Source organism: Oryctolagus cuniculus, chromosome 2, assembly GCF_051225735.1.
Source record: "Oryctolagus cuniculus isolate XC-2025 breed Fujian yellow rabbit chromosome 2, ASM5122573v1, whole genome shotgun sequence".
NCBI lineage: Eukaryota > Metazoa > Chordata > Mammalia > Lagomorpha > Leporidae > Oryctolagus > Oryctolagus cuniculus.
The window spans coordinates 156,563,671-156,577,506 of NC_142868.1; the positions used below are offsets into that span (position 1 = coordinate 156,563,671).

The 13,836-nt window shown below is 35.5% G+C and overlaps 1 long non-coding RNA gene across 2 annotated transcripts in view; it reads left to right on the plus strand.

Moving 5' to 3' along the window:
• Positions 1 to 13,836, plus strand: part of LOC149128104 (uncharacterized) — a 182,282-nt gene that overhangs the window by 6,917 nt on the left and 161,529 nt on the right. The gene's annotated exons all lie outside the window — the stretch shown is intronic.

A 13,836-nucleotide genomic window follows, 5' to 3' on the forward strand; every position in this document is an offset into this window, starting at 1 on the left:
CTCCAGGGGAGGACTGCTGACTAGATCTTACTTCCATGCTTAAAATAAGAAATATTAAGTAACTCTTGGGATGGGTAGACACCTTCACTAACTGGGTGGCAGTCTTCTCTTATAGAAGTGAAAAAGCGACTGAAGTAGGAAAAGTGCTGATCTCTGAAATTGTCTCTAAGTGTGGACTCCTAAGAGCTCACAAAGGGACAATGGCAACTGTCCTTCCAGGCAGCTGTCACTCAGGGAGTCTCTAAGGTACTAGGTATACAGTGTCATCTCCATTGTGCCTGGAGGCCCCAGTCATTACGGAAGATAGTTACAGGGTGGGGCAGGGATGGAGGGACAAGCATTTGGGCCATCCTCTGCAGCCTTCTCAGGTACATAGGCAGGGAGCTGGATGGGAAGTGGAGCAGCTGGGACCAGAACTGGTGCCCATATGAGGTACTGGCACTGCAGGCAGTGGCCTAACCTACCACATTACAACACCAGCTCCCAGACCCTTTTAATTTACTCTCCCTCTTTAAAGTACGGTGCAAAGAGACCCTATACAGTATATTTTTCCTATTTCCACTATGGTAAAAGTGTCTGGATTGGATTCCTGGATCCACATTTCCTGAGTAAAATCCTGGGTTTCCAAACCAATTTCAGATTTGACCCTGGAGAATGACTTTGAAACCTGCAAGAAAGAAGACAATAGGGTTACCTATTCAGAGGGATGATTGATAGAGTGACAAATTCCTGGGTAGACAGGGACCAGGGGGGCCATCTCTATCATCTGGAGGTGAGACTGAGCGGGCTTGAGAAAAGTCAAGCAACATTCTGTGAAGGATGTTGATGTCATGGGCTAATCCTTTTAATCAAGCCTTTTCTGTGCTATTTTAACCAACGTAGTTAATGAGAAATTTATGTGACTTGGGAGACAGTTTCTTGTGTTTTCTGTTGTCTTTATTGCATGTCCATTGAAAACTTAATTTTCAATCCACTAAAATTTAAGTGCTGCCCCTCTCAGTGCCTGTTCTGTACCAATCATGAGAATCTCTCCCTTCCCTTTAAAAATGATTTGTTTATTTAAAAGTCAGAGTTACAGGGAGAGGAGGAGAGAAAGAGTTTCCACCAGCTGGTTAAACCCCCCAGGGCTACAGGCTGAAGACAAGAGCCTGTAATTTCATCTGGTCTCCCATGTGGGTTGCTGGGGCCCAAACAATTGAACCATCTTTGGTTGTTTTTCCCAGGCCATGAGCAGGGAGCTGGATCTGAGGTGAAGCAGCTGGGATATGAATCAGCACATACATGGGATTCCAGCAGCTCAGGCAGCAGCTGTACCCACCATACCACAATGGCAACACTGAGAACTTCCCCTTCTACAGCCTATCAGACACCCTCAATGATTCCCTCCTTCAGAGAACCCTCCTCCCCCACCCCCTGACTTCTGGAAGCTTTCTCTGCTTCTTTCATTAAACTACTTTTCCTTTGCACACTCTTACTTTTCCATGTTCCTGATTCTTCAGGGTCATGAGACACAAGCCCAAGTGATTATAAACACAGATACTAGCAGCACCACAACAGATTTTATATCTGTTTTGCAACATGAGAATATTGATGTCATTGATAAGCAAGTGGAAGAGGTCAGCTTGGGATTCAGGTTTTTTTATTCTAAGTTCACTAAATTAATGCATACAAAGGATTTAACTCAATGTGTGGTGTATGGCAAATGCTGAATAAAACACTAGTCACCTATATTATTAGTAGTATTTTTATAAATGTTTTACAATATTCTTTCTCTGAATTAAATTGTCCCAACTGAAATAACACAATTTAGAAGTCTGCCCTGGGAAAAATCTTTCCTGTATTCTTATAAGATCTCTTCTATTATACTACCTTAAGAGATTGCTGAATTTTCCCAGGGCAGTGAACCATGTATTAGGTGTATAAATTGCTTGTCAGAAGTTTTTAAATGTACTAAAGTAATAATCCACAGTTAGTCTAATAAAACCTCCATAGTTTCTTCCTTTCCAAACTTAGCTCCCATTATCCCACTAGCACTCCTCTTGTACCACCAGTACACAAAACATCTGGGATCCATAGATTCTATTGTTAAAATGGTAATCTGCAGTTGTCCAATTTCATTCACATCCAATCACAATGGAAATCTCAATCACAATTTGGATTATGGGAATGGAAATCAAGAGGAATCATTTGCTACCATGGAACTCAGAAGTTAAAAGAGATGAATTTGATAGTCAAAGAAGTGATTTGTAATTTCCGTTTTGCAAAACCTGATATTGCTCTGTGTTCAACAGTTAATTTTTGATAGATTCTGAACATAGAAGATTGCAAATTTAGCCCCTATAGCCCAAGAAGCAGATAAAACTACAACTGGCTAGGCCTATCTGAATCTATGATTCATTCATTCATTAGCCTCCTGACCACAAATCAAGTTGATTTTGATGATCCTTATTCACGAAATAGCTTTTTGATGGAATGTGTAATTAACACTCACTAAATACACTGATGGATGAATTACTTTCACAGTACTAAATTCTTCTAGCAATACTTATTTTTCAAATTTTGTCCTTTCATTAATAATCCATTATTCATATATTCAATACATTAGATTCTCAGGGTAAAAACATACGCATGATAATTACTACTACACAATTCTCATCAATTCTTATGTTAATATCTTAAGACAAAGAGAACAGATTCAATGTAGTTCCTAGGTAAAATTCTAAAGGTACAGTATACTTCGCTTCCTCTTGCCCTCCCATCTTTCTTCCTTCTCTCCTTCATTTCTTTTTTATTTTTGAAATAGCATTTTTAATTTATGTTAAAACCTTAATACCCACTAAATAAGGAGATAAACAAGTAAAAAGTACACATTTTAAAATTATGTTTGCTTACTTTTGTTATATTTTGTTATATTCTAAAAGCAGAAATCAAAGAGATGCATTGATAGACATTTCAAAATACCTATATGTGGGAACTACTTCAAAACAAGCTCAGAAGCATTTGTAGTTTTATGCAAGTGGTTAATGGATTATCATTTATATTTATAGACTTCACCATGAGTCCTAAAATATTTTTTGTGACTCAAAAAAAAAAAAAAAAAAGAAAAAAAGGTTAGCCAGAGAACTAGTAGTAATTCAATTAGCCTGGGTTATAACATCAGTAAAAATTAAACTGATAAGAATGACCAGGAGGACCTTTAATGAGAGCAGGCTGTATCTGTAGCATTTTATTAGCCATCGTTAAAATTTTCTTTGACACTATTTTATGAATTTATCATCAATTTGAGGAAACATGAGCAGAGACATAATTTTCTCAGAACATATGTCAATACAATAGCCTTTGGGTGCTTTTCTTTTTATGATTTGCATTGGTTGTTCAATTTATTTCTTTTGCATGATAAACACCATGCTCACAATTGATCATAAATCATACATATAAAGCAGTCATCTTTAGATAACCTCAATATCAATTTATTTTTTTAAATTTACATACAAATTGATCCACAAATATGGCTGTTGCTAGACAAGTCATGGATGGAATGTTAATGCCACTTTAGGTTTCCAAATAAAATGATTTATAATCCCGGAATCTGTCAGTAAAGGTATATGCTCATAGTTTACCTTAATGCTTTGAAAAACATGCATTAACCAATTAACTTCTGCTTTCACAATTCAAAACCGATTAGGAAAAGTAGACTGCAATGAATTTAAAGATGCCAATGAATAAATAAAATGTAACTTGTTGTTTTATTGTAACATTTTAAATCCACCTGCTTTTTACCATTTTACATAAATATACACAAAGAAGATATTCTAGGCCAATGAAGTTACTATAAATTATTATAAAGTAAATCTTACCAAATTTCACAAATTACATTTTTCATATTCTTCAACATAAAATGCACAGCTGCTGAAGAATATTATAGTGCCTGTGATATATTGAGTGATTTTATGGTTGAATAGCATAATAATTAAGCACTAAGACTTAAGTTCCTGACGCCCTGGATATGAATCCCTACACTGTCATTGTTACTTCTGGGCTCTCAGGCACATTATTTAACCTCTTTAAGACACAGTTTTCTACAGCTGTAAAGTGGAGAAAGTATTAGCACCTACTTCATATAAATTTTTGAGGATTATTGAGTTAGTATTTGTGAAGCACTTAGAACAATCTCTGGCCTCTAGTAAGTGCTAGATAAGTATTTTTTAAAGTAAATAATGCAAAGCCTCACTCTTAAGAACCACAATCTACAAAACCAAATTATATACCTAGGGTTGAGGTTATTATTTCATATCAAATGAGTTGAAACTAATAGTAAACTACTTTCATTGACAAAATGCCCAGTGTATCAAATATTTACTCTTATGAGTAAGTAAAGGCCTTAAGTCTACAGTGTTCTATATTCCTTTTCCCAAAAAATTAAAGCAGGTATCTCAGTTATGGGTATACGTGAGACTCATCTACTCTAATCCACCTACATATTCCATATATAAATCAATTTACAACCTGCTGAATCACCATCCAGTCTATGAACAAAAACCTCACTGTTAGGAAATTCACTGTGTCTACAGGCTATTATTTTACCTTTCCATCACTTAGTACATCAAAGTTTCCTCCTATTTACTCAAACCATTTTGTCATAAAGTCAACAGATACTAATGAATTCAATCCCTTTGCACTTGGTACCATTTCAAATATTTGAACACTGTTTTTCAGCACATTCCACTCCAAGTCTATTTTTTGACTATAAATCCTTAGTTTTTTCAGTTGCTTTTCAAATAGCATGATGTTCATAATCAGTATATTTTATTACTAGGAAAATCACAGGAGCAGAATATAAATGTCCCCAAATAGGGAAAGTACTAGAATAGTAAGCATTTAAAAGTAAGTGATTAGTGATTTCTGGTCAGGATGATGCCATGAGTTTCAACTTAGTTATTCTTCTGCCCCACTTCAAATGTAGAGAAATAACAAATACACCATAAGAGGAAAAAAAATATATTTCAGTCAAAATCAACATAAATGTTATCTTGTACTAAGACTGTATAAAAATGAAGACTTGTTATGATGCTGAAGGCATATTAAGCTTTGGGTCTGGAATGAGATAATTGAGCAGAAATTATGCTCCATGGGTTAATGCTTATTTAGAATCATGCAGTCAGTAGTACTATGACTACTTGAAGACAAGAGGAGAGAGATAATAACACCAGAAAAAAAAGATATTTGTGTATATATGTATGTATATAATTATGTATAATATTTATGTAATACACATATATATAAATCAAAGCATACAAACTAAAAATAAGGCCATTGAGTTATGTATTGTGCTATATCATATAGGATATTGTAGATAGAGAGTTAGAAGGGAACAGGCCTTAACTTGTGACTAGAAAGTGAACCAAATAGTTCACTGACTCAAGACTGAATCTGCAATACCCCAGCCTGTTGTCATTGGTCAAACCCCAGAACACAACTTAATTTTTTACAACCCAATTTAGGCTGCCCAAAAGCTACATGGTAAGGCCATTGGAACACAGAAATAGACAGTAGAATTTATTCTTCAATTGAGAAAGTCAAGAGTTGTCAATAAAATAAAATAAAATACAAAATGCATGAGCAAATCTATTTACAAAAAGAATAAATCATAAAACAAAACAAAAATCATTGGAATCTTGCAAGTTAGAGTAGATATAATTGAAATTCCTGAAAGGATAAATTTAAACAAGAAAAGATTAAAGAGATAAGACACAGAGAAGTATAGAGGCATAGTAAATAGTAAACAGACATGGTTTCTAAGATTAGAATGTCTGTGTACATATGTATATGCATGTTTATATACATGTATGCATATACACATATTTATATATGTGTCTATATATGCATTTAATTCTGTAATAAGAGATGCATTTTCCATCTTTTGCAGAACAGGGAATAAACCAATGCTTAGAAAGTTTACATAAATGATCTGTTTCCTAATAATAAATTGTTAGAATTTGAAGCCATTAAATATGATTTCAAAGCTTTTATTAGGAGAAAAGGCAATATTTGAAGATACAATAGCTCTTAATTGTACAGAAGTAAAGGAAGACAATGCAGCTCGGATGTAAAGTACTCTGTGCAAGGAACAGGGTAAATAAACTCCTATCTGTAACCAGACACCTTGTAGTAAAACTACAGAACAGGAAAGGTTGAACAAACATTTAAAGCTAACAGACACAAAGGAGATTATCTATAAATGAACACAATGAAGATTTCTGTAAAACAAAAGATGCTAAAGAGAATTGAATGATCCTTTCCAAATGCTGAGAGAAATTAACTGACAATCTGGAGCTGTTTTTGAGGTGAACTCTAATTCAAGAGAGAGAAAATAAAGAGGGTTTCAGATTTGTGACGACTTCCAAGGTTGATAACATTTGGTACATGTATTAACAAAATAAAAGGAAACTCACAAGAAAGGCAATATAAAAATAAGAAACCAATTATGAATAATTTTGAGTGACATATTAGTCATACTGAATAGATCATGGCTGTTCATAGCTATCTATTTGGACCATTAGCCTCTTTTATTTAGTATAATTTTTTCCTTCATATCCTCCTCAACTACTATTCCCTTCCCCCACTATATTTAATGAATTTTATACTATGCTTAGATATGTATGATGAAATTTAATAATTAACTACATAGTAGAGCAAAGAAAAACAGAAGGAATATAATTTATCAATTTCAACCCAGCACAGGTATGAAAAGCAGGGCACAAAAGCAGAGGGAAATATAATATTTCAAAAAGTCCAGATTTGAAATGGAAAAAGAAATAAACAAAAGGATGAGATACTAAATTGAAAATACAAGCAATATTAAGGAAACAATCTCTCTACTCATATATCAATTCTTATAAAATGAGAATGAATTTAGGTATACCTATGTAATGGTAGATATAAGACTATATTTTTCAAAGAAAAATAAGTATAATGGTTTTTACCAGAGATTGGGGGGTGAGAGATGCAACAAGAAGATATGAGAAAGGTATGAATTTGCAGTTATAATGAATAAATCTAGAGAACTAATGTATAATTTAAGGAATACAGTCAGGGGCTCACTTGGTTAATCCTCTGCCTGCGGCACTGGCATCCCATATGGGCACTGGTTATAGTCCTGGTTGTTCCTCGTCCAGTCCAGCTCTCTGCTGTGGCCCGGGAGTGCAGTGGAGGATGGCCCAAGTGCTTGGAACCCTTCACCCGCATGGGAGACCAGGATGAAGCACCTGGCTCCTGGCTTTGGAATGGGGCAACGCACTGGCCGTAGCGGCCATTTGGGGAGTGAACCAATGGAAGGAAGACCTTTGTCTCTCTCTGTAACTCTACATGTCAATAAGTAAAAATCTTTAAAAAATAAAAAAAGGAATACAGTCAATAATATTGTATATTGGAAATTTCCTAGGGGAATAATGATTAAGTGCTTTTGCCATATAGAAGAAATTATTTGAGGTGAAAGACATGTTAATTTGCTTAATTGTAGGAACATTTTTATATATATTCATAAATATATATTAGAATACCATGTACACTTTATTAATAAAAATAAACAAAAGGAAAAACTTAATATATGCTATTTTCAAACAATACCAGATAGAAAAGTTTTAAATTAATGATGGAAAATATATGCCAGGCCACGCTACCTAGAAGAAAATCAGAATATCAAAACTAATAGCAAGCAGACAAGCAGATTTCGGGCAAAAATAATTGAAGAAAAAGCAGCAATTTGAATATTTGGCACACTATAAATTAGGCATATAAACAATGCAAAATTGATTAGCTTAACCACTTTTGTGATGATACATGAACCAGTAATATGTTAGCAGTTTTTCTTCTGTCAAGTAATTTCTTTTTCTTGAACAAAAGAAGTGTATGACATGTCTTAACTGTATTGTTATCTGTGTCAGCCTCATTAACCTGATTTAAAAATCACCATAAGCTGAAAACTGTATTAAACTCTTAAGAAGTAAATCTGCGCTGACTCAAATTCTCCACTAGTAGATGCAGTAGTATACATGCGTGAAAATAACATTGTTGGTTTTGTCTGGGATCTACTTTATTATTTACTTATTTATTTGAAAGTTACAGAGATAGAGCACAAGCAAAAGAGTGATATCCCCTCTACAAGTCACTCCCCAAATACCCAAAACAGCCAACAAGCAGGAGCCGGAAGCTCAGTCCAGGTCTCCAACATGAGTGACAGGGACCCAATTAATTGAAGCATCGTCTACGCACTCCCAGAGTGTTCACTAGCAGTCAGCTGTAACTGTAGCAGAGACTGGACTCCAACACACACACTCTAATATGAGATGTGGGTATCTCAGAAGGTGTCTAACCACCATTCTCAATATCCATCTGGGATCCATTACAACCTTAATAAATTACAGTGCTAGGGGCTACCTTTCTTTATGAAATTCAGAGTGTCCTTCTTCCTTTCCAGTCTTTCATCTGTTTCTGCCAGCCTTCAAGATCTATTAATAAGCAAAGAAATGAGGATTTGGTAAATCAATTTCAAGTAGAAACTTAGAATGGATTTGCCTAAACCAAATCATTCTTTTTTTAAATTTTTATCATTGCAAATAATATAAGGGAGAATAAATCACATTTACAATAAATTCGGAGTTCAACAAAATAACAACTTCCTATTCACTGAGTTAGTGTATAAGAATATAGGCTATGAATTCTGAAAGGCTAGTACTGTAGTGCATCTCCACCAGCTTTATCTTAGATATGGTTTTTAAAATGTCATTTAAGTTTTTTAACCTCTGTAAGCCTTGGTTTATTTGTATGTTAAGAGAGGTTAAAATCCTGTGGAGATTAAGAGGACATGAGGAGGAAAAGCCCTAAGCAGAATGTATAGATCATATGAAAAACTTAATTGGTTGTAATTACTTTCATTCTTTCCTTCACAGACGTTAATATTTGACGGTTTTTTCATTCACTAGGATAATCCCACAGGTTTATACCACAGTGGCAATCAGTGTATCTGTCCCTATTACTGTGTTGGTCTGAACATAACAACAATAATGTCATTCTCAAAGCTAGAGTTTTTACAATGAAATTCCTTGCTAAACCTTTCTTTTCACTTAAGAGTGTGCAAACAAATGTTGGGGAGCCTCCGCAGGTGTGCTGTATGGGGGTTGGCATGTAGCCTGGCTGTTAAGATACCAGTGAAGACACCTGTGTCCCACATCAGAGCACCTACATTCAAGTCCTAGATGACTCTTACATTCAACATGTTAATGCAGACCCTGGGAGACTGCAGTGATGGCTCACATAGTTGGGTCCCTACCACCCATATGGCAGACTGAGTTCAGTTACCAGCTCTGAGTTTCAGCCTGGCCCAGCTCACACCACCATGAGCATTTGGGAAACAAATCAGCAAAGGGGACGACTACTTGCATGGTTGCTTTCTCTCTTATTCTCACTCACTCTCCCTGAAATACATAAATAAAAATTTAAAAATAAAACACAGTAAAATGTCTTTGTGTCCTCTACTGGAGGGAACATTTCTGCTGAAAAGGCAGGTATATCCAAGTCAGTTCTGTGACAGCAAGACGTTGATCTATAGTTTTCTGCTATATTTGGAACAGGAATTAACCCAAAAAATGCATCCAGTGAATATTTCTAGAATGAATGGGCAGATGATCTATGAACCAAAGGATAAATGGTTGAATGGTGACATTTTCATATAGTCTTAAGTAAATGGATATATCTTAACTGTAAATGTGAAAAATAAACAGTTCAAAAATCACACTATATTAAAAGGTAGGCTTAGGAGAATTTTGATTCTTTTCCTAGTCTCTCCTCTCCAACCCTGTCTCCAAGGAAAACCATCTATTTGAACATATGTCTCATCTTTACTAAGAAATAAGTATTTGTGTGTGTTTAGTGCTTCCTTTCTCATCCAAATATTAACATAACATATTTTTATTAAACATTAACATAATATTATTTTCCTCACATACAAAAACATAAAAAAAAGCTCTTGGAAGTCAGAACACATTGTCACATAGAGATGGTCTCATTGTATTTTATTATTACTTTTTTTAAAACTTTTATTTAATGAATATAAATTTCCAAAGTACAGCTTATGGATTACAATGGCTTCCCCCCCATAACGTCCCTCCCACCCGCAACCCTCCCCTTTCCCACTCCCTCTTCCCTTCCATTCACATCAAGATTCATTTTCAATTCTCTTTATATACAGAAGATCAGTTTGGCATATATTAAGTAAAGATTTCAACAGTTTGCACCCACACAGAAACACAAAGTGAAAAGTACTGTTTGAGTACTAGTTATAGCATTAAATCACAATGTACAGCGCATTAAATCACAATGTACAGCACATTAAGGACAGAGATCCTACATGAGGAGTAAGTGCACAGTGACTCCTGTTGTTGACTTAACAAATTGACACTCTTTATTATGGCATCAGTAATCACCCTAGGCTCTTGTCATGAGTTGCCAAGGCTATGGAAGCCTTGTGAGTTCACCGACTCTGATCATATTTAGACAAGGTCGTAGTCAGAGTGGAAGTTCTCTCCTCCCTTCAGAGAAAGGTACCTCCCTCTTGGATGACCTGTTCTTTCCACTGGGATCTCACTCGCGGAGATCTTTCATTTAGGTTTTTTTTGTTGTTGTTGTTTTTGTTTTTTGTTTTTTGTTTTGTTTTGTTTTTGCCAGAGTGTCTTGGCTTTCCATGCCTGAAATACTCTCATGGGCTTTTCAGCCAGGTCCGCATGCCTTAAGGGCTGATTCTCATGCCAGAGTGCTGTTTAGGACATCTGCCATTCTATGAGTCAGCTGTGTATCTTGCTTCCCATGTTGGATCGTTCTTTCCCTTTTTTATTCTGTCAGTTAGTATTTGCAGACACTATTCTTGTTTATGTGATCCCTTTGGTTCTTAGTCCTATCATTATGATCAATTGTGAACAGAAATTGATCACTGGGACTAGTGAGATGGCATTGGTACATGCCACCTTGATGGGATTGAATTGGAATCCCCTGGTATGTTTCTAACTCTACCATTTGGGGCAAGTCAGCTTGAGCATGTCCCAAATTGCACATCTCTTCCCTCTCTTATTCCCACTCTTATATTTACCAGCAATCACTTTTCAGTTAAGTTTCAACACTTTTTTTTTTTTAATTTTTTTTGACAGGCAGAGTGGACAGTGAGAGAGAGAGACAGAGAGAAAGGTCTTCCTTTGCCATTGGTTCACCCTCCAATGGCCGCCGCGGCCAGCGCACTGCGGCCAGCGCACCACGCTGATCCGATGGCAGGAGCAAGGAGCCAGGTGCTTTTCCTGGTCTCCCATGGGGTGCAGGGCCCAAGCACCTGGGCCATCCTCCACTGCACTCCCTGGCCACAGCAGAGGGCTGGCCTGGAAGAGGGACAACCAGGACAGAATCCGGCGCCCCAACCGGGACTAGAACCCGGTGTGCCGGCGCCGCAATGCGGAGGATTAGCCTAGTGAGCCACAGCGCCAGCCTAAGTTTCAACACTTAAGAATAACTGTGTATTGATTACAGTACTCAACCAAAAGTATTAAGTAGAACAAACATAAAAAATACTAAGAGGGATAACGTATTAAGTTGTTCATCAACAGTCAGGGCAAGGGTTGATCAATTCACCGTTTCTCATAGTGTTCATTTCACTTTAACAGGTTTCCTTTTTGGTGTTTGGTTAGTTGTCACTGATCAGGGAGAACATATGATATTTGTCCCTTTGGGACTGGCTTATTTCACTCAGCATAATGTTTTCCAAATTCCTAACAGGGATCACTTTTCAGTTAAAATTTAAACACCTAAGAATAATTGTGTGTTACTTACAGAGTTCAACCAATAGTACTAGAACAAAAAAAAATTACTAAAATGGATAAAGTATTACATTGTACATCAATAGTCAGACAAGAGCTGATCAAGTCACTGTTTCTCATAGTGTCCATTTCACTTCAACAGGTTTCCCCTTTGGTGCTCAGTTAGTTGTAGCCGATCAGGGAGAACATGTGATATTTGTCTCTTTGGGACTGGCTTAATTCACTCAGCATTATGTTTTCCAGATTCCTCCATCTTGTTGCAAATGACCGGGTTTCATTGTTTTTTGACTGCTGTATAGTATTCTATATAGAGTATTATTGCTTTTTAAAGATTCATTTGAAAGAGTGACAAAGAGAGGGAAAAAAAGAGAAAATCCAATCTTCATGTTTACACCTCAAAAGCCTGCCACAACCAAGGTAGGCCACGCCAAAACCAGGAGCCATGACCTCCATCTGGGTCTGTCACATGAGCGATAGGAACCCACATACATGGACCATAATCTGCTACCACCAAGGCAATTTAGTAGGAAGCTGCATCACAGCACAGAGTAGCTGTGGCTCTAACCACACTCTTCAATTTGAGATGTGAAACTCCCAATGGCAGCTTAACTCACTGCATCCCCACAATACCTTCCCCTTAGTTAGATTTTATGCTTTCATAACTGAATGTGGCATCATTTATAAAATATAACACCTATTAATGTACATATCTGATTTTATTACCAATGTTTTGCTATTATAAATAGCATTGTGCAGGTGTTTTTTGCTACATATTTGTGGAAATATAAGTTCAGGGTAGATGTGAAACTATAGTATCAAAGAACACATGTGTATAAAATACTTAGATTGATAAGTACCCTGCAGTTGGGTTATAACATTTTGTACTCCTACCAGGAATATGTGAGGGTTTGTTTTTAATAGCTGTGTCAACAGAGAATGTGCACATTTGGATCTTTTGTTTTTCATATTTCAAGCTAGGTTTTGATATGTTTTCTTGTCTTTAAATGTGTATTTATACCTTTTCTTTTCTACTAGGTTTTTGTTCTACTAGGATTTGTTTCAACTCTCAATTTTAAAAGCTATTTATGTAGTAAGATTAACTCCTTGTCAGGGATAAAAGTTAAAAACGTTTTCTCCAAGTTGCCATTTTGCTTTTAACTTTATTCATGATAGTCTGCTTGTTTCAGTGCAGTCGAGTTTCTTAGGCCTGTGTTATTTATTTCTGAAATAAGCATAAAAATTTCCACGACTCAGGTTAAAAATGAATTTTTACTTGTGTTCTATTTTTTTAATTTTTTACTTGTCAGATATTTGGAATTCATTTGGTGTATTGTGCAAAGAGTTGGATGCAATTTTATAACTGTTTATAAATGACTAGCTAGTGTCTCAACACTGTTTATTTAAAATGTCTAATCTTTCTTTAGCAATTTAAGAACTTCCTTCTTAAAATAAACATATCAATTTCAGTTTGCTTTCAAGGGTGGTCAGTAGCATAATTGGAGGTATATTGCCATCATAAGTATTCTCATCTATGAACTTTGGTTAGATTTCCATTTATTTAGGGATTCTTTAAAATCTTTCTACGTTATTTTACAGCTGTAATTTTGTACATATTATGCAGAGTTCTAATTTTGTGCTTTTTTGTAAATTTTATCCCTGGATTCTTTATTCTTTTAGATGTATTGTAAACAAAACTGTTTTCATAGCATGTTCTTCAGGTTGTTCATTGCTAGTGTGTAGAAATAAATTTTTTATTTATTTTTAATTATATATATAATTTTTATTTATATATATTTATTTGTATATATTTATATTTTTATATCTTGATTTTATATCTTTTCATATTACAGAATGTAATTCTTTAGTTTGGACAATATTTTAATGGATTCACATGGATTTTCTGTGTACAATATGAGATCATCTGCTATTAAGGGTAGTTTTACTTTTCTTGTCTAATCTGGAAGTTATTGTTAGTTTCAGT